The 22,833-nt window shown below is 37.5% G+C and overlaps 1 protein-coding gene across 8 annotated transcripts in view; it reads right to left on the bottom strand.

Moving 5' to 3' along the window:
• The window catches only part of NMNAT3 (nicotinamide nucleotide adenylyltransferase 3), a 208,491-nt gene extending 186,788 nt beyond the window's left edge, over positions 1-21,703 (bottom strand). For 4 of the 8 annotated variants that reach the window (XR_012474120.1, XM_074214891.1, XM_074214890.1 and 1 more), the window contains exon 1: positions 21,565-21,703. The gene's annotated coding sequence lies outside the window, so the exon portion shown is untranslated. Of the gene's footprint in view, positions 1-20,765; positions 21,499-21,564 lie in introns of those variants that run through there. The other 4 variants (XM_074214892.1, XM_074214888.1, XM_074214886.1 and 1 more) reach the window with 4 other exon arrangements.
• Between the last annotated feature and the right edge of the window lie 1,130 nt (positions 21,704-22,833).

The following is a 22,833-nucleotide window of genomic DNA, read 5'->3' on the forward strand; positions in this document are numbered from 1 at the left end:
TATCCTCATTGATGAAGCATTATAGTCCATTTACATCCACTTTAAAGTTCCCTATTATCCTTTGGGTACATATAATTTTGATTTTTGAGAGATTGTGGTATTGCATGATCCACAGTCAATCCAACTTCACAAAAGAATAGCAATATTAAAAGATTGGCTTCTGTGTCTAGGAAAAGAACTTGCTGCAACCACTGCACAGTTTTCCATAAATAATTCAGCTCTCCACTCTTCTTGTTCAACTCTAAGCCTTGCTTACTGCCTGTCCTTTGGCAATACTTGTATGTAGGAATGAACCAATTCAATAAGCTGCCTTTCTAACAACATCTCATAATCGGAAAATTATTCATTCTTCATCTACTTGACTTTTCCTGTGTAGATTCCATAATAGATTACTTTTGGATGGTCAGGCATCTTACTGACCTTCAAGTATTCTAGGAGCTAAAATATTTTAGTTTTATTTTATTCTTTTAAATTTTTTTTCATTTAAGTCAATGGGGTTAAGTGACTTGCCCAAGGTCACACAGCTAGGCAATTATTATGTGTCTGAGGTTGGATTGGAACTTAGATCCTCCTGACTCCAGGGCTGGTGCTCTGTACCACCTAGCTGCCCTGAGCTAGAATATTTTAGAGCTAGAAGGGACCTCAGATATTATCTACTCCAACCCATTTATTTTTATATGTGAGCAAACAGACTCAGAAAGTCAAGAGACTTGTCCAATGTCACGTGGGCAAATGCAGAGCTGCAATTCAAAAGCAGAACATCATTCATTGCTGCAGACTACCTCTGTGGAATTCACAAGTCTGCAAACTTGGTTTCTGCCTGAGTTTATGATGTATCCCCCCCCACTTTTTTTTTGCAATAACAAAGTATACTCAAAGTACATTGTATTTAGAAGAACAGGGAAACTTGGAGGGACCTAAGTAGCTGAATTAAGTAGGAAAGATGAGAAAAATGGTCTTAACTTAGAAATTTTACTGTTTCGACTCAGGAGAATTATATATACATATACATATTTATATGTATATAGTATGTATATTGGTTGAAAACATTATTTTTAAGTATTGGATATGTTGAGTTTCATGACATATTTCCATAAAGGTGCACAACACACACACACTCACACACACACACACACACACACACACACACACACACACACACACACAGATTCTTCTTATTTAGAATCATTAGAAAAAAATAATCTGTTCCAAAAAAAATCCTTGATTCCCTTTCTCTGCCCTCTTCACTGGCTATTATTTCCACTTTTACTCTTCTTGTTCCCAGTGCTTTATAACTATATATCAATTTATGCTTATGTAGGGAGACTACTTTGCTGAATCTGTTGGAAATATATAATTTTAGATTTGAAAAGAGTAATAAAATGAAGTCATTCAGTACTGGTCCCAGAGAAGAGATAAGGAAATGTAGCTTCCTTCCTTTATTGTAGAGGTGGGTGATTATGTCTTTACTTATCTGTTTATATTTTGAATCCCCTTAAGATATTGTAAGTTTGCTGTCAGGGACTATTTTTCAGTCATTTTTTCATTTCTAGTACCAAGCACATTGCCTTTGTACACAGTGGGTAATTAAAAATGATTTTGGATTGGAACACTTCTTACTATTCTCTCCTGTGCTCACCTTCATATTGAAGTCACCACCTTTCCAGGTACATATTGATCTAATCTGAAGGGTCTTGCCAAGTTTTTTTAGAATATTTCTTTATTTTGTTATCCTTTCAATAGATGTTTCATCTGCTACAGTTATCTTCTTGGAGATCTATTTTTATTATGCTTATGTTGATATGACCAACTGACCCATGAAAGAATGTTTCTTTTTGTCTTTGGGCAAATGATGAAATCAACATTACCAATGTCATTTTATTCACCTCTCTATTGAGCCATCTTTCCATTAAATTGCACCTTGTTTTATTTTGTTGGGAGAAGTTCAGTGTTGTTACAGTTACTTCATCTAGCAGTCTCTTAATTCATTAATTATTGAACAAATATCTGACAAATTACAATTAAATTGATACATGTATATATGGTTTAAAAAAATCCTATTGGCTTCTTAGTACCCTAGGTCTTATTTTCTCTATATTCACACAGAGACTGTGGAAATGGTATTGGGCTTCCCAGGACTGAGGACCTTTTTTTACTTTTAATCTGTTTTATGGTATACTTTAGCCAAAAGATTCGAAACCAAGTGGTCAATCTGCTGGTCACATAGTAGATGTAATTGGTCACTAGGTCCATACTTCCATACCAATAAGATTAAAATAATCTCTTGAGGTGAATGGAATCATTCCAGTTCTAAAATTCTATGGCTCCATATAAGGATAAAGAAATTAACCTGGACACATTACCAAGTTAAGGATAGGTCTCAATAATAATACTGTTCCCCTCGATTCTGCCCGCTTCTTTTTGATCCCATGGCCCCTTTATGCAATAGGCTAGATCTTCTCCCCATACTCTCACAAGCTCCAAATTGTTACTTCTAAATGCTAGCAAATATTTCAACTTGAATGTCTCTTCAACATTTTAAACTCAGTATGTTCAAATCTAAGCTTTCCCTCCACATATATTACCAATACTGATTTGACTGTTTTCAAAGTGCCAGTCCTATGACACATGCTGGGTAGATAAGCCAGTTAGTCAAAGCATGAAGGCATCCTGAAGGAAAAAGAGAAAGCAGAATGTGCAGGGCAAGTCAAACAAACCTCCACAATCTTGATTATCATTTCCCCCAAGACTGTAATGAAGTCCCTGGGACCCTGATCCCTAGAATCTTGAGAATAATAGTCCCACCCTTACTCAAAACACCAGACCTGCTTCTAGCCCAAGCCCTGCAGTCATACTGGGGAGAAACCAGAGTCTACCCGCCTCATCACTGCCAGCAACAACTACTAATGGCCACCAACAGTTAGAGAGGCACAGGAGGCCTAGACGTGGCAGCAGCTATTGGTCCTATTTCCAGTCCCGTCTTCACAGGTATTATCTAGGGAAGAAACTCTTTTGGAGAAAGGGACCATATATCTCCACCAGCTGCCACACACAGGGCAAGGGAAGTCAGTCTAATTGAAACAGCACGGCACCTGAGAAGAGGCAGCATTACCAGAGAAATAAGAATACTTTTTATCACATCTCCCCTCTGAGCCTGAAGGAGATAGCCCAGGATCAAAACAAGATCCTTGAGGATAGCAATCTTTCTAAGCTCAGGACCCACAGCTATCCTTCTGGGAAGATGCAGCCTTGCAACTGCTTCTGCAGGTTGAAGAGCTAATAGACCCACTGAAGACCCAGAAAAAAATGATCTTTTCACTTAATCTTAGCAATGTAAAATAGTTCAGCATCAGGAACTCTTACTATTTGATCAGATTATAAGAAGCATTAACCTCTTCTTTGCTACTATACCCTAAAGACCATGGGTCTTTTCCATTCAAATTGAAACTCAATCCTTCCATATGTTATGTCTCTTCATTGAATTGTGAACTTTTTGAAAACAGATACTGTCTTACTTTTCTATTTGTATCTTGGGTATAGGTACATGGTAAGCTCTTAATTATGCTTCATTTATTCATTCAAAGTAACAGCAACTTTTATCCAGTTAACTCATGTTATAAATTTTGGTGTTATCATTTATTCTTTCCATTGCCTTCACAATTTCATATCCAATTGGTAACTAAATGTTATTATTCCTATTGCCATAATATTCCAAGGTTACAGAGTTTGTCAAAGAAAACTCTACTTTAGGAATCTCAAACATTATAAAATTTCAGGAAAATATGTAATATGAATAGACATTGAGCAAAACAATAGGATTTTTAAAATATATATTTCAACTATAGAATACCACAATGAAGGAAAAAAGCATACTATTGACAGAATAAATCTAACATATCTAATCTTTTACTGAATCCATCACTGTCTATAACTGAGACAATTATTTCTTGTTTCAACTATTTATTTGCACACATCAATTCTGTTGACTTAAACAGACAAGAGACTGATAAGCATAAGAGAAATCAAAGGAATATGTACAGTCCCCAAAGAAAATGATCAGGGTTTTGTACTGATTTATTTGTGTTGATAATTAATGAGCTCAAAATAGATAGTTGCTGAAGGGACAAGAAATTTTCAAATTCTGTCAATGACTATTCACGTATCAATGTTGCTCCTAAGGGACCAACTACTCCCTCATGGCAATGCTGATGAATGTTTATATGTCAGTTCATTTAACAATGATCTTGTAATCACCCTAAATAAACCCTAATAATGTACATTCTTTTTTGTTTCCTCAGAATACTAAAAAACTTTACACCCCACGTCTATCTAAGCTGCTCTATCCTTCTTTACCATTCCTATAAACATACCTTCAGTTGTGTATGACCTAATGACCACAAGTTCCCAGAGAGCATGAGATAGCAGAAAGACTGATGACCAAGAGGTGTCAGTTCAAATCTTAATTCTGACACTAATTAGTTTTGAACCATGGGAAAGTCACACATCTAAAAGTCTCAGTTTCCCCATCTGTAAAACAGGAATAATAATAATACCTGTGGGCAGCACCTACTTCATAGGGTGGTTATGAAAATCAAATAATATGTGTAAAGCAAATTACAAGTTTTCTAGTGCTATATGAATGCTGATTGCTGTTATTGTTATTACAATAAAACTACCATCTGGTTGGTGACATTTGTTTTCCTTTTCTTTTCCTTTTTCTTTTGTGATACCTTCTCTGCTTCCTTAAATTTTCTGACCACAGTTACAGATCCACAAGAGAGAAAGGGATGAGATGTTATGGTTCCAGGAAAGCATATGACCTGAGATTATAGGTAGGGCCAAGGAAGACACTAAATAAATATGGCTCCAAGCCTGGGACCAGACAACAGATGACAGACAACTTGCCCTAGTGGATAGGGAGTCAAATTCTGAGCCTGGAAGATCTGGGTTCAAACCTATCTCAGATAACATCCTGGCTATCCATCCCTAGGCAAGTCAATTAACCTCTCAGTGTTTGAAGACTTTGTCACAGAGGAGATGTCAATCTACATTGTTAAGAAGGAGTTTCCTCAGCTGGAAACACCAGATTTTGATGAAATCACAAGTCCAGTACCAATTCATATCCTTCTGAATGACAAAAATGGGAAATGAGAAAAGGTAGAGTCACCAACTTTGATCAGAACTGTCTCCTGCAAAAGTTAATAAATCTAAAGCAGGGGCCAAAACCAGAACACCAAGAAAAAAAAAGCACAAAGTTGTCCCTTAGCTAGCAAATAGGCAGCCAAGTGGTACAGTGGTTAGAGCCCTGATCTTGGAATCAGGAAGGCTCACTTTCAAATCTGGCCTTGGACTCTTACTAGCTTGGTCAAGTCACCTGGTCACTACCCTGTTCAAGTCACTTAATTCTGTTTGCTTGAGTCCCTCATCTGGAAAATCAGCTAGAGAAGTAAATGGCAAAACATTTCTGTATCTGGCAAGAAGAACCTAAATTTGATCACAAAGAATTGGACACAACTGAAGATTAGTGAACAACAGAAGTCAGCAAACACCTATTCTAGTTTTTCTCTGTGTTGTTGACTTTATCAATTTGTCTTTTTCTATTTTTATTAATATAAAATCTCTTGTTACAACTATTAGATCTTCCCTACAATCAAATCTTTTTTCACATTTTTTAATGTCTTTTTCAAAAATCCAATTTGAAGTCATGTTAATTCCAGCTTTGTTTCTGTGGAAACTATTGGGGTTGTTATTTTAATCCTCTTTTGTTAAATTCTATTTGGGATCTTCTAATCCAAAATATTTGTTCATCATACCAGAGGATTTTTCCCCCTTTTTAATGCTCACTCATTTCCTCATTCTTTTGTTATCTGAGAGGCAATTCTTTTTGGAGGCTCTTTGGGGAATTCCCTTATTTTCCTTTTCACTTATCAGGGATGTGAGGAAGGATATAACTGAAGAGCTAGTTTAATTCCATTGTGACTTTTCACTATGCCACCTTCTTAGAACTCTCAAAGAATACTTTAGATTAATTTGGAAGGGCCACTAGGTGGTGTAGTGGATACAGCACCAGCCCTGGAGTCAGGAGTACCTGAATTCAAATTCAACCTCAAACACTTAATAATTGCCTAGCTGTGTGACCTTGGGCAAGTCTCTTAACCTCATTGCCCTGCCCCCCCAAAAAGAATTAAAAGAAAGATTAACTTAGAAGAAGAGCAAAAAACAGGGCACAGGAACAACAAACAGACATTCATTTTTAGGTTATTTTGTGTAACAGACTACATTTTTGGAGTTAAGAAGTATATAAAATGCAAGATCCAGTTATATTTACTCTAAGATGACTATAAAAGATCACATAGGATTCCTGAATAGATGTTAAAGGAGCATTTTTAAAACCTCATTTTTAGTTTGATTGAAACTATTTAAAAAATAATGTTTTCTAGCTTAAATTATTTTCCTTTAGGAAACTATGTAAGATGTCAAGAACAAAGGCTAAGGTAAAAGGAGAAATAATCCCCTCTCTAGTTAAGATTGCTGCCTTCCTCCACCCCATGAAGAGGTTGGTGCTATGACATCAAGTAGGTGTGATTATTGTTTTGTAACATTAACCTAAAATTTTATTTTAATACTATGACCTTTTCCTTGTTCAAGAACCTTAGATTGTGAAAGAGGCAGACAGATGTTCAATGGAAGACATCTGTCAATTTGGACATTTCTTTCTCTCCAAACTAGGCAGCTTGGTGACACATTGGATAGAGTACTAGACTTGGAATCAGGAAGAGTCCATTTTATGATTTCAAATCCTGCCTCAGACCCTTAAATAGCTGGGTGACCCTAAACAAGTCATCTTAATATCTTGCATGTTTCAGTTCCTCATCTATAAAAAGAATTGGAAAAGAAAACAGCAAACAATTTCAGTATTGTTGTCAAGAAAACCCCAAAATGAAATTACAGAGAATCAGATACAACTGAACAATGCGTGGAATTAGAATAATGTTAAATTAATAAAAATTGTTTCTGGCAGGCTCATACCTAAAATTCAGGGTACAGATTGATATTTTTCTTTGACAATATGATCAAAGAGATAACTTTGTTCCAATCCTCAAGATTTTTACTTACAAAGTGTTCATCATTGTCCTGGGCAGAATTCTGCAGTCCAAATGAAAGATTTCCCTCAGAATGACAAGGTCCTCCAGATGTTAATCCATTAATTTATGACTACTATTTTCCTCAACAACACACATAAAGATTAGAAAAGATTAGCAATACAGAACATATTTATCAGCAGTTACCCCTTACCAAATTTACAGAACTGACATGAATTTGAGTAGCTAGAAGATATCTGGTGGCAATACTATCAAATATTTATTGCTAGAATTATTGCTTAAAATTATCTGGATTTTTATTAGATTTTCAGCTGTGGAATTATACAGATATCCTCACCCCTTTCCAACTATGATTTAAAGTCACCCTAAGCATGCCACACCTTCCAAGTCAAACAGTTCTCTTTGATCCCTCTGACCCCAAAGAATCAAATCTTTTCTATACAACAAAGAGAGAAATAAAAGCAGGAGGAAATCAATGAGCAGACATATAAAGATGTACAGACACACTTGTTGACAATCACAAGATCTATTCTAAGCAGAGCTATTCTTAACTCCACTTTCATGCTTGCCTAATTTATATTTGTTCTCATTAATCTGAAATTCAAAAATTCTGAATCACCTCTACCTAGTACATTCCATAAAACTCTTTAAAACTAAATACAACTTTCACTTCTAGTTTCTATCATTTTCAACAAATTTAACAAAAAAGATCTAATTTTCTACAGAAAGCAACAAAAATATCTGATTGAAAGTAATCTGAGGTATTCCCCTCAGAAGAGAAAGTATACTTCATTGGAACATTAATTAATAAAAAAAAGTCTGAGTGCTTGACATCTGTCCAACACCAGGCTAACAATGGTAGAAGTTATATGCAAGGTCATTGTACTCAAGGAGTTTACAGTATAAAAGTGGAGATATATAAACCTACATAGATATTTTGCTATTTACAAATAAGTATATAGGTAACAATATAAAACAGAATAGTGAAAGAAGACAGATAGGCAGATAAGCATTTATAAGTGTTTACTATGTACCAGTCACTGTACTAGTACTAAAACGATATAAATACAAGCATGAAAGAGTCCTTGTACTCAAGGAACTTATATGGGGGGGGGGAAGATGACACAAAGTGGGTAGATGGTCATATAATGTGGAGATTGATGGGAAGTAGCTGGGAGGTGTAGATTCTGGCAAGATACAGCAAAGGTTTACGTGTCGATGCCATAATGAAAAGAAGTAAAATGATAATAATTACCATAATATCAGAAAGGCAAAGCAACCCATCCATGGAGCAGTTGAGACTATTTCTAAGGATAGTATCAGCTTCTCTCTGTCTTTGCTTCTTTTTCTTCTCTATCTCTGTCTCTCTTAGCAGACTAAAGTAAAGAAAAGCAAGAAATGCAGCCTTGGGAAATCTGGTGACTTGGGTGGATTTCCTAAAGTGCCTATAAATTATGTTTTCTTGAGTTGTGTGTGGTCCTGCTAAATTTCAGCACATTGAGATTGCTAGTGCTTAGGAGTAGGTAAAAAGAACATTTCAATTCAATTCAATAAATATTTACTAATTACATATGTTTTTAAGAGTCTCTTTGTAGTAATCAATAGCCACTAAAAAGAATTTGACCTATCTACATGAAAACAATCAAAAGAATGAAAAAAGTTAATTTTTCTAGAATATGATGGTGCTACATGAAAATATGTTCACCAGAAGTAGAATAACATAGTAGATAGAAAAGTTGGTTTAGAGTCACAAAACTTGGGTACAAATTGACTTAGAGTCCCAAGACTTAGGTATAAATCCTTATTTCTGACCCAGACCCTCAACAAGTCATTTTATCTCAGCTCTAGTAAATTCTTTTTTTTTTTTTGGCTTTTGCAAGGCAATGGGGTTAGGTGACTTGCCCAAGGTCACACCACTAAGTATTAAGTGTCTGAGACTGGATTTGAACCCAGGTCCTTCTTACTCCAGGGTCAGTGTTCTATCTACTATACCACCTAGCTATCCCTACAGTAAATTATTTAAGATTATAAGTTGCAGAACAGTTACTGATCTACCTCAGGGAAGGCCAATGGATTGGGATGTGTTGGTTATGAGAGGCCCACAGTATACAATAAATAAGGCACTTTGGAGAAGAATCTGTGAAAAAGGTGTTATCTGGGAAATTTATGACCAAAAAGAAGATTGGTTGGTCATATTGGCTAGAAAAAGGAATAGACAGTCAAGATCATCCACTGGGTAACCCCTTGATGACAAAAGAAATGAAGAAAGACTCCAACAAACCACGCGGAGCAAACTTTTGCAAGGATATGGACAAGAGTCACTTAAGATAAGGAGGGATGAATATATTGTAATAAGTCATTGGAGGGTACACCAAAATATATTAGATTGAGGATCCCTAACCTAGTGTGTATATGCAAAGCACAAGACAAAAATGAAGCAGTTACTTGCTTCAAGACACTTGTATTAAGTAAAATACAACATGCATAGAGAATATAGTTAGATGATAAATTGAAGAGGCAGGGAACACCCAAAAAAAACCCAACAACCCAAAACCCAAACTTGGAATATTAGGGAAGCTTATGAGAAAAAATTGCACCTGAGTTAGACCTTGACTCAAAATAGATTCTGAAAAATGGTAATGAGGAAACAGTACCTTCCTGGCAAAGGGCGTAAATAGCTAAAGTGAATGCATAGAGGTAGGAGATTGCAACATTTGAGTTTGGAGATGAGATGGAATGGTGAGGTGTGTGAAGAAATACCACCTTGCAGATAACTAAGAGAATGTCAATGTTCCTTCTGACCCTATGGACCATATGCGAGCAAATTTCTTTACCCCCATAATCCAAATAACACTCAGCTAGGTTAAAACACTTTCCTAAGGAATTAAGTAGGAAAGTAAAGTAAAACAAAACAATGAATGAAGTATACAATCAATCATTGACCTACAAAGGCATAATGAAAATCTTCAGATTAACCCTACCTGGGGAACAGCAAAGAGATATCTAAATGCTTAAAGCAATTTGAAAACTGTATTCCCAGAGGGTTACTATCCACTAGCGGTTCTGAGGACTTCACTGTAACACAGATAATCTATTTGCCATAGAAAATGCAATTTTCTGGGATTAAAATGTATTTAAAAAATATTTTAAATGTGTTCACCTTTGCACTTCCCTACATAATAAACTCACCCTTTTGTATCTTGCTAGGGTAATTCTTCTCATCCTCTGAAGCATTTTGAGGTTTAGTCTAATATATTTAAGTATAAACTAAACTGATTCCTCCATTCAGGTAAAGTTAAGATCTTTTATTTCTAACTAGCTTCCTGAACTAACTGAACCTCAAGTCATCTGACTTTAGATATTTGGGTGTTCCCATTTTAAAGCCCAGAAGTCTATCCTTTACACATAGTTGTCTCTTCAGAGTTCAAAATAGGTGTCTTTCTTTTCTGATCTTATAATTAGCTCCCTTTGCTATACCTCCCACTAAGTTATAGCTTCTGGCCAAAGGTGCTTCCAGTATTCATTTCATTGGCAGAATTGAAAAGACTGACACCTATGCATTCTAATTTATATTTCAAACCTTTATCTGACCCAGCTACTGTAATCACCAACTTCCCTAGATTCCCAAGCTGATGATTAATTTGATAACTGGTTCTTGACCTCCAGTGACAGGGCTCTTTCAGAGAATCCCATCTTAGAGTTTCAAGGAATTCCAATACTTTAAACGTAGTAATAACACAATTTCTTCCTAGAATAATAATAATACTAATCTTGTTTTATAACAAGGTTGTGATGACTCCTGTTGTTTGTGAAAATAGACCCCAAAGAAATTTATTAGGTCATTAGGAGAGCTAGGCAGATAGGAGGTGTGGCTCCCTTTCATCTAGGCTTTGGGAGATTTATATTATATAGGATTTATCCCAGGGAAGCCTTACAATCACAAAGGAAAGCAATTTTGTCCATGGGGCAACTTGACTGAAACACAAAGACCACCGAAAACACAAGCCTGGGGGAATCATCACTGTCTTAGGCATGGGATCCTGAAACAATGTTTTCAGTGCATCTAGGATCTGGGGGAACTCAAAACACCTTGCACCCATTTTAAGTATTTCTTAGAGATTTACTGGGATCAGGAAACATTCTGAGTATGGATAATCTTCAATCTCATATAGTTGGATTTAAAAAGTATAATTTTTCCTGAATATAATGAATCATTTTCCCCACATTTCCAATAATCAAGAGCTACAACCCTTCCCTTTGGCCACAAATATTCTGTTTGAGCCAGCTCTCCCCAGGGTTATTTTGTAAGAGCCATATGCATCTCCACAATTCTGGGGATGTTTCTGACCCTGCCATAACTGTTCAGTGAACACCCCATTTAAAAGCTAATTAAAGTTGGCTGAGGAGAAGCACATTGTTAGGACTCCTAAATGGTAGTTTTCATGAACAGCCCTTCAGATTCACCCCTAGAGCCCGAAGGGAAGTAGCCACCCTATTGCCCCCCCCCCCCAAACTGTTAGGCTGAATTGGGAATGAAGCCACAAGGAGTACCACAGTTACAAATACACCACACTTCCCCCAATAAAATATAACCTTCTGGAGGGCAGAGGTAATTTCATTTGTGTCACTGTATCCCTGGTATTAATACAGTGTCTGGCTTAATAAACAAATGCTTCCTGATAAATTGAAGCAGTGTGATGAAGTGGGGGAAAAAAGTGATAAAATTGGAGCTGTTTGGAAGGAATTTAGAGCTACTTAGCCAGCTTTGCATCTGGTTCCCATGTGACCTCAGCTGAGTCCCTTATTCTCCTCCAGGGGCCCTCCGTAAAATAAGGGTTTAGATGACACGAATTCTTATAGATCTGAATGCAATTTTTCTGCTTTCATTCCTTTAGTTTAAATAAAATGCAGATTTAAAAGGCTGGTTTACAAGAATTCCTGATTATATACAGATCATCTTGAAATATCAGTGAATTTCCACCAGGGACCTAAGACCCAAGACCAAAAGCAAGACTTATGGAATTCATAGTAAGCCAATTAGGGTTAGAATTTTAGCAGCAGTCTCAGATAGTGGTTAAATCCTCCTTACCTAGGGAAAAGTCTGATATCAGAGAATGGCACTAGTTTGAACCTTGATGTAGAAATTAAGTGTTCCCAGCTTCCAAAGCTAAAAGGATACAAGATCTATGAAGGTCATTTTAATTTAATGTCCACAAATGCTTTAAAAAATTTAGAAATATAAAAATATTTTTCATCCAAGGCCCTTGGAGTACACACAACAAATGTTTGGCTAACAACGGATTAGGGATTAGGGTCTGAAAGAAAAAAACTAAGACAAAGTATGATCAATGGCTACTCAAAAGTCAGTTACATTTAGACAAAAGAAGGCTAGTCCATTAAAAAAAACGGCTTTTTTCTGACTGTAAGAAAAGATTCTATTATAACAAGTCTTTCAGATTTTTATAAGGAAACAATGTCAAGGTCAGTGGTGTTTTATTAATCACTGATAATAAACTCCTGTTTAATAATTTATGAAACAGGTATACTGTGTATATCTCACAGATACATTATGAGTCTTGATTACTGAGAAATCAGAGGTTCTTAAATTAAATTATTATGTACCTTTGAAGCTTAATCATTAAGGTATTTTTTCCTTTATGTGGACCTGTGATTTCTTTAGGTACTGACAGCTCCCCCCAATAAAAAATCTCTACCAAGGCAAACCAGAAACTTTTCTACAATTTATAATCAAAAAGAGTTGCCTGAAGCCCTCTGAACCTAAGTGACTTGCCCTGGATTAAACAGCTAGTATGTGGCAGAGTAATATATGAATCCAGGTCTTCTCAACTCTGAGGCTAGTTCCCCATCCAATAAACTTGCTGCCTCAATGTTATTAAATAATGATCACACATATATATAGATATAGATATATTAGCTCTAATTTGATCCTCACAAATTCCCTTTGAGGTATGCATTGCCAATAATGCATTATTATTCCCAGTTCTGTTAAAGAACTCAGGCAACAAAGATAAGTGATTAAAGTTAAGCAATTAACATTGCTACTAAATGACAAAGTTAGAATTCAAATACAGAACTGGAATTCTTTATTCTCTTTCTTCATACTCTAAGATTAAAAATTTAATGTTTCAAATCCACTTATTCTCTATTTTCTGGTCAGAAACTCTGAGGTTCTTCCTCTCCCAGATTGATTCTTTGGTGAAAGCAAATTAGGCCATCCTTTGCCTCAATTTTTACCTAGTCTTTAATTATTGAATGGGTATTGCCTCAGACAAACTGAGAGTTGGGAAAGTCTTGGTTTAAAAAGGTCAAGGTCAGGGGAGGCTAGGTAGCAAGGGGGCGGCTAGGTAGCAAGGGGGTGGCTAGGTAGCAAGAGGGCGGCTAGGTAGCACAGTGGATAAAGCACCAGCCTTGGAGTCAGGAGTACCTGGGTTCAAATCTGGTCTCAGACACTTAATAATTACCTAGCCGTGTGGCCTTGGGCAAGCCACTTAACCCCATTGCCTTGCAAAAAAAAAAATAAACCTAAAAAAAAATAAAAAAACCAAAAAGGTCAAGGTCTCCTACTGCATCCAGGGGCATTTCCAGTCCATCCTGATCTATATCTTGCCATTGGACTTTGATGACTCTGGAGGGGAGTGAAGTTGATGACTCTGCAAGCTTTGTTCCATTTAAAAATTAAATTTATTTGCAAATCAAAACATCAATCTCTTGATGTCATGGGTCTTAGAGAACAGAGGACAAAAAAAAAAAAACCCAGGATTCCCATGCATAGGTCTCAAAATTCCCTTCCTTACTCAACCCTTTCCTGATCTTCCTACCCGTCCCCCATCATACACACAGTGAAGTACAGATTGCATTTCTTAAACTTAGAGAAGACCAACTAATGAGCTACCATTGAAAGGAAACGAACACCTGATCCTTCTGGATTTTACATGAGTCTTGACTAGAAACTAGCTAGAACTGTATCAATTCTACAGCTGTTAAATTTTTTCCATCAACCTCAATCACTTTCTTTTCTCTATATGTATCCTAAATGCTTATTTCCTGTGGTGAGGTAGAAATGTTTTATCGTCAAGGTTCCTCCTTTTCTATCTTCAAGTGTAAGTAGTCATCAGGATAAACTAGATATCAGAATAAACTAAAGAAAGAATGGTTGGATTAAAAAGAAAAAAATCTCCCAACTCCAAACTATGAACTAGCTTTACTTGTGAACACATTCCTTCTATGAGAACCTCTTCAAAAATGAATGTCACTAATATTCACTTTCAACAGGTCTGAGTATTATTTGTTTGGGTTCCTGTCTTGGTTGGAGAAAAATTTAAATGAACTCCTTTCTCCTTTCAGCTTAAATCCTGCAGAGAATAAGGATACCCAGGAACTACCGTTATTTCCCCAGGTATAAGATGCACCTTAATTTTGGGGCCAGAAATTTGAAAAAAAAAATGTATTACATAAAGCTATTGAATTCATGTTTTAGTCATCATAAAATTCAAGGACCTTCTGCTCAGAGCTTTCAGGCATCTGTTGGGCAAGTCTGGTACAGGGACACATGTTTAGTCCATTATGTTTCATGAACCTGAAGCATCAATTGTGTCTCCTTTGAAATCAGTCACTTTTTTTTTTTACATCAGTAATTCTTGTCTCATGCTGAATCATCTTTGTAGACACAGGAATTCCTCTTACCCTTTGCTTTTCAATCTACATCTCCAGTTCCCTCTCTAAATCAGGCCATTTTGCTGACTTGTCTCCCACCTTCTGCCTCAGTGTTTTCAGGAGGGTTTCTTCTTCCCATAGCCAGTCTCAGATTGATTTCTCAGATGGAGGAGGACCAAACTGACATTGAGCAGCAAGATTTCCATTCACTTTTGCAAACTGGATCACTTTGAACTTTAATTCAGCACTGTAGGAAAATCTTTTCTGAGCCATTTCTGGGCAGAACATGGCAAAAGGTAACCCGATATACTAGTAACAAATGCTAAACAATGAGCGCAAAGACAAGTGAGGAAAAAATGCTGAATGTAAGTTAAAAAATCAACAATCACTGTATAAGACACTCAGTTTTTAGACCCCAAATTTTTTGGTAAAGGGTGTGTCTTATACATGGGGAAATATGACATTACATTACAAAGGTTCTTTAGGAAGCGAATGAAGGTAGTATGCTGATAATTATGCCACTAGAGGTAGTTTCTTTAGGTTCTAATAATAATCAATATTTTATTTTCTTTGCTTCAGAGGAGAAAGTAATATGGCCAGTGTTTAAGATTCATGGAAACCAATTGTTGATTTGTTAAATTAAGTAAAATAATGTTATAGTAACATAAAATATTAATTAAACTATTAATGAGACTGTTTTTTTTGACAGAACATTCTGTTCTAGTCTTCATTCTTTACCAATAGGAAATAGAAAGTTGAAGGGTATACACTAATACAGGAAGATGCTCAGTTACAGACACATAAGCCTCACTGCAAGTTAGCTTGGTCACTGCCAGAAGCCTCAACCCCAAAGGCCTCTGCAGCATGCATGGTCATTATACTATCTTGGTTTCCTGAAACTGGGTATCCACACTCAGAAAAATATTTGAAGCTTATCTATTTTTACACACATTTTGTTCTTCTCCATGTGACATATTTTTACCTATATGTAATATAGTATATTAGACTAATGAACTAATAGCAAACACTTTGATCTCTTAGGGCAATAGTTTCCAACCTTTTGGGGTGTGGAAAAAACATCTTTTTCTTTCATTTTAAAATTAACAATCATTTATCAGCCTTCCCTCAATCCCCCAGAAATTTAAAGGAAAAGAAAAAAATACATTTGTAATAAATTTTTTAAACCTATTATACCATGATAGTATTGTTATACTCATAAAACTTTATTTTGTTCAGCCATTTCTTAACTGATGATTATTTTTTTAGTTTCCTGTATTTTGCCACCTTATAAAGAGTACTATAAATATTTTGTGCACATAGGACCTTTTCATTTTTCTTTCATTTTGGGGGGAAATAGGCCTAGTAGTGACAGCCTTAGTTATTTAAAGTGTACAAGCAATGCATAGATTAGTGACTTTTGGGGACATAGTTTCAAATTCCTCACTATCAATATACAATAATATTCATCAGTGTTCAATAATAAACTCATTTTCACACAGCCCCTGCAATAACTGTCATTTTACTTTTTCTAACTTAGATAAGCTGACGGACTGGATATGTTGTTATTTTCTTCACATGGCTGTTAACAGCTTAGATAACTTCCTCTGAGAAACACTTGTTCTTATCTTTTTTTTTTTTTACCATTTATCAATTAGGGAATGGAAGAGTATATTTTAAACATTAAAACATTATGAACTCCTACATGCTATTTCTTGCCTTAGATGAATCTTTAAGTAAGAATATATTTAATGAGAAAAAGTTATTATAATTTAATAATTTTTAAAAGAAATTTTACTTTATTCATCTCTACATTTAAAAGACAATACATCACACTGGATGCAATGATGGCCTCAAAGAATGAAAGATGAGTTTAAATTCCACCTCTGACAATTATTAGCTGAGAAACTATGTACTGCAAGAAAAAGAACAAATCAACAATACTCCAAGTTTATATGGATTTGTGAACCCTCCCTCTTCTCCATATACACTGATATTCCTGACCCAGAGTGAAACACAATGTTTTAGAAGATATAACCATGTTCTAAATCTAAGGACTTTTAAAATTTTACTATTAAAGCAACATTTTGAGATGATTTGCTAATGAATGACTTAGCTCTTCTCAGCAATAAGAGCCAAGACAATTCCAAGACTCATGTTGCAAAATGCTATCCACATTTAAAGCAAGAACTGATGGGAGTCTCATGCAAATTGCATTTTGATTTTTTTCATACCTTTTCCCCTTTCGTTTTGTTTCTACTTTTAGAATATGACTAATATGAAAATATTTTTTCACATGATTGCACATAATAACCCATATCAATATTGCTTATTGTATTAGGAGGAGGGAGAGAAAGAAGAAAATTTAGAACTCAAAATTTTATAAAAAACTGAATGTTAAAAACTTTTTACCTGTAATAGGAGAAAAAATACTTTTTAAAAGAAACGAAGTTTTTTTACTCTTTTGCTTTTTAAAATATATTAATTTTCTTAATATACTTTTACTCTCCTCCCTTCACCAGTGAGCCTTTCCAAATAACAAAGATTTTATATGAAAATATAACTATGAGGGGCAGCTGGGTGGTGCAGTGGATAGAGCACCGGCCCTGAAATCAGGAGTACCTGAGTTCAAATCCGTTCTCAGACACTTAATAATCACCTAGCTGTGTGGCCTTGCGCAAGCCACTTAACCCCATTGCCTTGCAAAAAACCTAACACACACACACACGCACACACACACACGTATATATGTATATATACCCACATATATGCACACATATATACATGTGCATATATACACACATATACACACACACACATATTTGAGTATTTAGCACATTGGAACAGCCCACATGAGGTGATGTTCTGGAAAAGCAATGTTTTTTTGGTTTGTTTTTTTTGGGGGGGTATATCATGAGATACAGTTCTACAGCATTTGATTTGAAAAAATGTTAAAGGACATATGCCTTAGTCTTATAACTTGATAATATGAAACATTACTTTTTATAGATTACATAGAGGAAAAAATATTTATTTGAATAAATGGAGGGCTTTACAACAGTCCTGCGTTTTCCATAGTGAGAAAGAATTTCAGTTGGAAACTAGCATATTGCTAAGAGAAGAAGATGCATGAACATTTGATAAGAGGAAAGGCAAATAGACTACATCCTTCCTGAGTGCAAAGGGGAAGACATAACTGACTTATAATGATACCCTTTGTACCTTTCAATGTGTAAAGCTTTTTGTTGAAAATATCACCCTTCCTCTGGAGAAAAATTTGGAACAATGCCCAAAGGGCAACAAAAATAAGCATACCCTTTGATCCAGCAATACCACTACTGGGTCCATATCCTGAAGAGATGAAGAAAAAGGGTAAAAACATCACTTGTAAAAAAATATTCATAGCAGCCCTGTTTGTGGTGGCAAAGAATTGGAAATCAAGTAAATGTCCTTTAATTGGGGAATGGCTTAGCAAACTGTGGCTTATGTCTGTAATGGAACACTATTGTTCTATTAGAAACCAGGAGCCATGGGAATTCAGGGAAGCCTGGAGGGAATTGCATGAACTGATGCTGAGTGAGATGAGCAGAAACAGAAAAACACTGCACACCCCAACAGCAACATGGGGGTGATGATCAACCTTGATGGACTTGCTCCTTCCATCAGTGCAACAACCAGGGATAATTTTGGGCTGTCTGCAATGGAGAATACCATCTGCATCCAGATAAAGAACCGTGGAGTTTGAACAAAGTTCAAGGACTATTCCCTTTAATTTAGAAAAAAAAAACAGATATCTTATTGTCTGATCTTGTTATCTCTTATACTTTTGTTTCTCCCTTAAGGATAGGATTTCTCTCTCATCACACTCAATTTGGATCAATGTACAACATGGAAACAAAGTAAAGACTGACAAATTTCTTTCTGTGGGGGTGGGGTGGGGGAGGGAAGTAAGTTTGGGGGAAAAATTGTAAAACTCAAATAAAATCTTTTAAAAAAAAAGAAAATATCACCCTTCCCAAAGTCTTCATGGCCTGAAGGGGGTGGGTATGGGGGAGAAAGGGAAGATTTCATGGGAGAAGGATAAAGATTGGGAAATTATCTGGTTAATTGTTGATTAAACTAAACAACAAAACTATTATGGCTGATGTATTCATAAAGAACCCAGAGTACTTCAAAATGAATTGGCAATTATAGGAAGGCCATATTTTAAAAGTTTGTTTGCTGCAATGAATCATGATAAATGAGCAAAGACAGACAATAGTAAAGACAGGATTCATTTAGGAACTTCAATACCCCAAAGTTGAATGATGGGGATGCACAGATTTATCTGAATGGTAAGAAACTAGAACTTGAAAGGTACAAATGAACAATTTCATCCATTTTTAGAAAAAAGTATCACATGTCAAATACTTAAAAAAATGAAAAAGTTTCATTTCTTTCTACTTTTAGAGTTACCTACACTTCAATTATCCTTCCCATTTAATAGATAGCATACTCTGACAAAGATTAAGAATATTCTTTTTTGGCTAGGCAATGGGGAAAAGTCTCTCAGAAAGTATTTTGATTCACAATTCCCTCTACTATATCATGAACACTCCTATTTTTCCTTATTTAAAAAACAGTAATATTAAATATACATGCATATATAAGTTTATACATATACATATCACATATGAGAGTGCCCATGGAAGACTAAATGGCTTAATTAGGTGAATTTATTTTTTCAAGCTAGTGAGATACTATTGCCTGAAAGAAGAAAAGGTGAGGATCTCATGCTTCACACTTCTGTTTAATAACAAATTGTGCATAAAGACTCATGTGGTCTGCTCTTTATTTCTCATCAGCAAATAGCCTATGTCTATATACACAAAATGATGGAGGTTATTGAATAAACTTAAATGAAACAAAGGAAAAGAAATCAACCAACTAACAAATATTTGCAAAGCATCTACCAAGAGTTCTGTGGCCTAGTTTAGGGAATACAAGAGAAATAAAAGACAATAAGTTTACTGCTCAATAAGTTTACAAGCCTTATGAAACAACAGTACAGATGGCAAATACTTTCAAGTTTCAAGATTTCATTAGTGTGGATATTGCCTCCACTATGCAAATAGTTCACATCTTAAAAGATATTTTGGAATTACTAGGGTAAAAAAATTCATCACCTGACAGCCAACCTGACAGCAAGGTTTCTCTCCATCCTAATTTAGGCTAGCTTCAGGCAAGAATCAATATGGGATCCATACAAAAGACTTTCAGTCTGGTTAAGATTTTTTTAGGTGGTTTTTTTTTCAAGGTAAATAGAGTTAAGTGGCTTGCCCAAGGCCACACAGCTAGGTAATTATTAAGTGTCTGAGACTGAATCTGAACCCAGGTACTCCTGACTCCACGGCCGGTGCTTTATCCACTGTGCCACCTAACCGCCCCTAGTCTGGTTAAGATTTGCCAGTTTGCCCTGATCTGTAACATCAAGAAATCTTAAGTGACCTTCCCATTAAAAGCAGGATTTTTTATTCAAGGGTGTGCTCACATTTTTAGCGTGAGCATTTTCACCTGAAAACTGGCACTTACATAACAGTTTGAGTAATTGTTTTGGAGATTACCTAGACTTAAGAAAGTGATGGAGAAAAATGTTAAAAATACAGGTTAAGTTTATAAGTACGTCTTATTTGTGTGTGTGTGTGTGTGTGTGTGTGTGTGTGTGTGTGTGTATAGAGTCATAGGTTATTTACCCAGCACCTTCCTAGCTTTAGTGAAAGAATCATTAAATAATCAAATGCTAAATGACACGCTATAGCCAGCAAATTCAATTGGAGTTCGAGTAGACAACAAAGCTTCAAGGAATTAGAGAAGGCTTAAATAGAAGTAGAATATAACTCAGGAAAGGAGAGGTTAAACATTAAACATTAGGACTAAGTATAGTTTGTATCCCAAAACTATATAATTTCAAATTTACTGGAGATTTTGTAAAATGTTACTGAGAAGACTAACTTGGTTTGGATTGAAGTCGTGTTGTTCCAGTCGCATTCAGGGATACTGGAGCTATCTTTCTCCTCCAGTTCATTTTTATAGATGAGGAAACCGAGGCAAACGGGGTTATGGGACTGGTCACACAGCGACTAAGAATTTGGGGTCGCATTTGAACTCAGGTCTTACAAACACCATAGGGTCACCTCCTTGATGATTTAGGTTGGACAGTGGAAAGAGGAGTGGATTTATTTTGGATTCGAGACCCGGAGTTCGAATTTCAGCTCGACCACTTCTAACTACCCAGTGACCTTGGACAAGTGCTTTCCCCTCTTTGGGCATCATCCGTAAAACGAGAAATTCTAAGTCTGCGGACCCCAGTTTTCCTGCCTCGCACTTGTGTATCCCCTCCATGACATCGCACAGCCTCTCTTTCTAGCATGACGGAGAATCTGGGGATCTCTCAAACGGATTTCCCGGGAATGAAAGTCATCCGAAGAGTGATCCCGGAGGCCCCAAGAGCGCCCTGTCAGATCGGGGCCACGTCTGTCACCACTTCACCCCTCCGAGCTCTGCCAGGACCTGAAGGTCATCTCCGGGGGCAAGAAGTGCCAAGTCAAGTAGCTTCAAGGGAAAAGCCCCGGAGGGCGGGAGCCTGGGGAGCGTTTTAATTGGACGACGAACATGTCAGTGACACACCGTGTCCGTTTCAGAAGAGCCTTGAGGAAATGCAGAGTTCGCCTTCCGCGCAGCGCGCATGAGCGAATGGCGGCTGGCGGGCAGGCGAGGGGCGCCAAGGGGCGCCAAGGGGCACAACTCTTACCTGCCGGGCTCGGGGTTTTAAGGGCGCAGCGCTCGGGCAGCTAATCCCGACAAGTTAAGACGGGGCTGGCCCGTCAGTCAGGTGGAGGCTCCCACAGGGAGGCGCAGAAGGAGCTCGCGCGCCCTCGCAGCCCCGCCCCTGGGCCCCACCCCCACAGGCCCCTCCCCTCCACCTCGCAGCCATTGGTCAGGCTGCCCCCGCGGAAGGCGGGATTTAGCGAGGTTCTCCAATCGTCGAGCGCCCGCGGGATGAGACGGGAACACCTTCTGGGCCCCGAGGGACTCCGGGAAGGGTCGGAAGTTAACTATTGCTGTTGTTGAACTTTCGCCTTGACCCCCTCCTGTGCGAGGCACACACCCGTTTTCGGGTCCCCCTCGGGTCCGCTCTGTTTTTCCTCTCCCTTCTCCTCCCCTCCCCCACCTCTCAGACCTGGGCCTCCTTCCGGGCCCGTTTCCGGGTTTGCTTTTGCTTCCGCCCGCCAAGCCGCAGGCGCGCTCCCGGCCTCAGCCCCTCCCCCTCCGAGAGGCGGCGCTTCTGCAGCTGGCGCGAGGCCCCCGCCCCCCGGGAGAAGACCAAGGGCAAGTTCATGTGCGGACCAGAGCCGCACAGGACCAAGTGGGGAGGCGCCAAAGGCTTCCCAGACTGCGGGCAGCTGGAGGAGCCCCAGGCGCTGCTGCTGGGACTGGAGGAAAACCGGGCCTCGAGCAGTTTTAGTCTCTGAGAGATGGGGATACTGCAAAAGCAGAACGCCGAAGCATTCCTTTTACTCCCCCATCCTTAACCACCGAGGAACTAACATAATTTTTTTAAAAAAATTTACTTATTTTGAGTTTTACAGTTTTCCCCCTACTCTTACCACCCCCCACAGAAGGCAATTTGTCAGTCTTTGCATGACGTTCCAATGGGGATAGACCGATTTTAAGAGGCCGAAGGTTAGGAAAAAGGTACTCTTGGCAGAGGCCGTGGAGGGAGAAGCAGCAGCAGGGTGGGAAATGAAGAACCCCGAAAATGAAGGCTGTGGAAGGAACTCCCCAAGGGAAGAGGCATGAAGGGGTGCTGCTGGATGGGGAGATCCTGAGAGCTGAGGAAGAATGTCTCATCCCGCCGGCACTTGTGAATCCATCACTGTGACCCAGTCTGCATTTGTGGGTCGAGGGCTAATCAAACAAGAAGCCTTTCTTAAAGGCTTACTGTCTTGACATAAATCAAATTCATGAGTGGAGGAAGAAAGCAAAGTTAATGGAGATAACAGGAGCAAGCCTGCCATCC

The sequence above is a fragment of the Macrotis lagotis genome, chromosome 1 (assembly GCF_037893015.1).
Source record: "Macrotis lagotis isolate mMagLag1 chromosome 1, bilby.v1.9.chrom.fasta, whole genome shotgun sequence".
Taxonomy (NCBI): domain Eukaryota; kingdom Metazoa; phylum Chordata; class Mammalia; order Peramelemorphia; family Peramelidae; genus Macrotis; species Macrotis lagotis.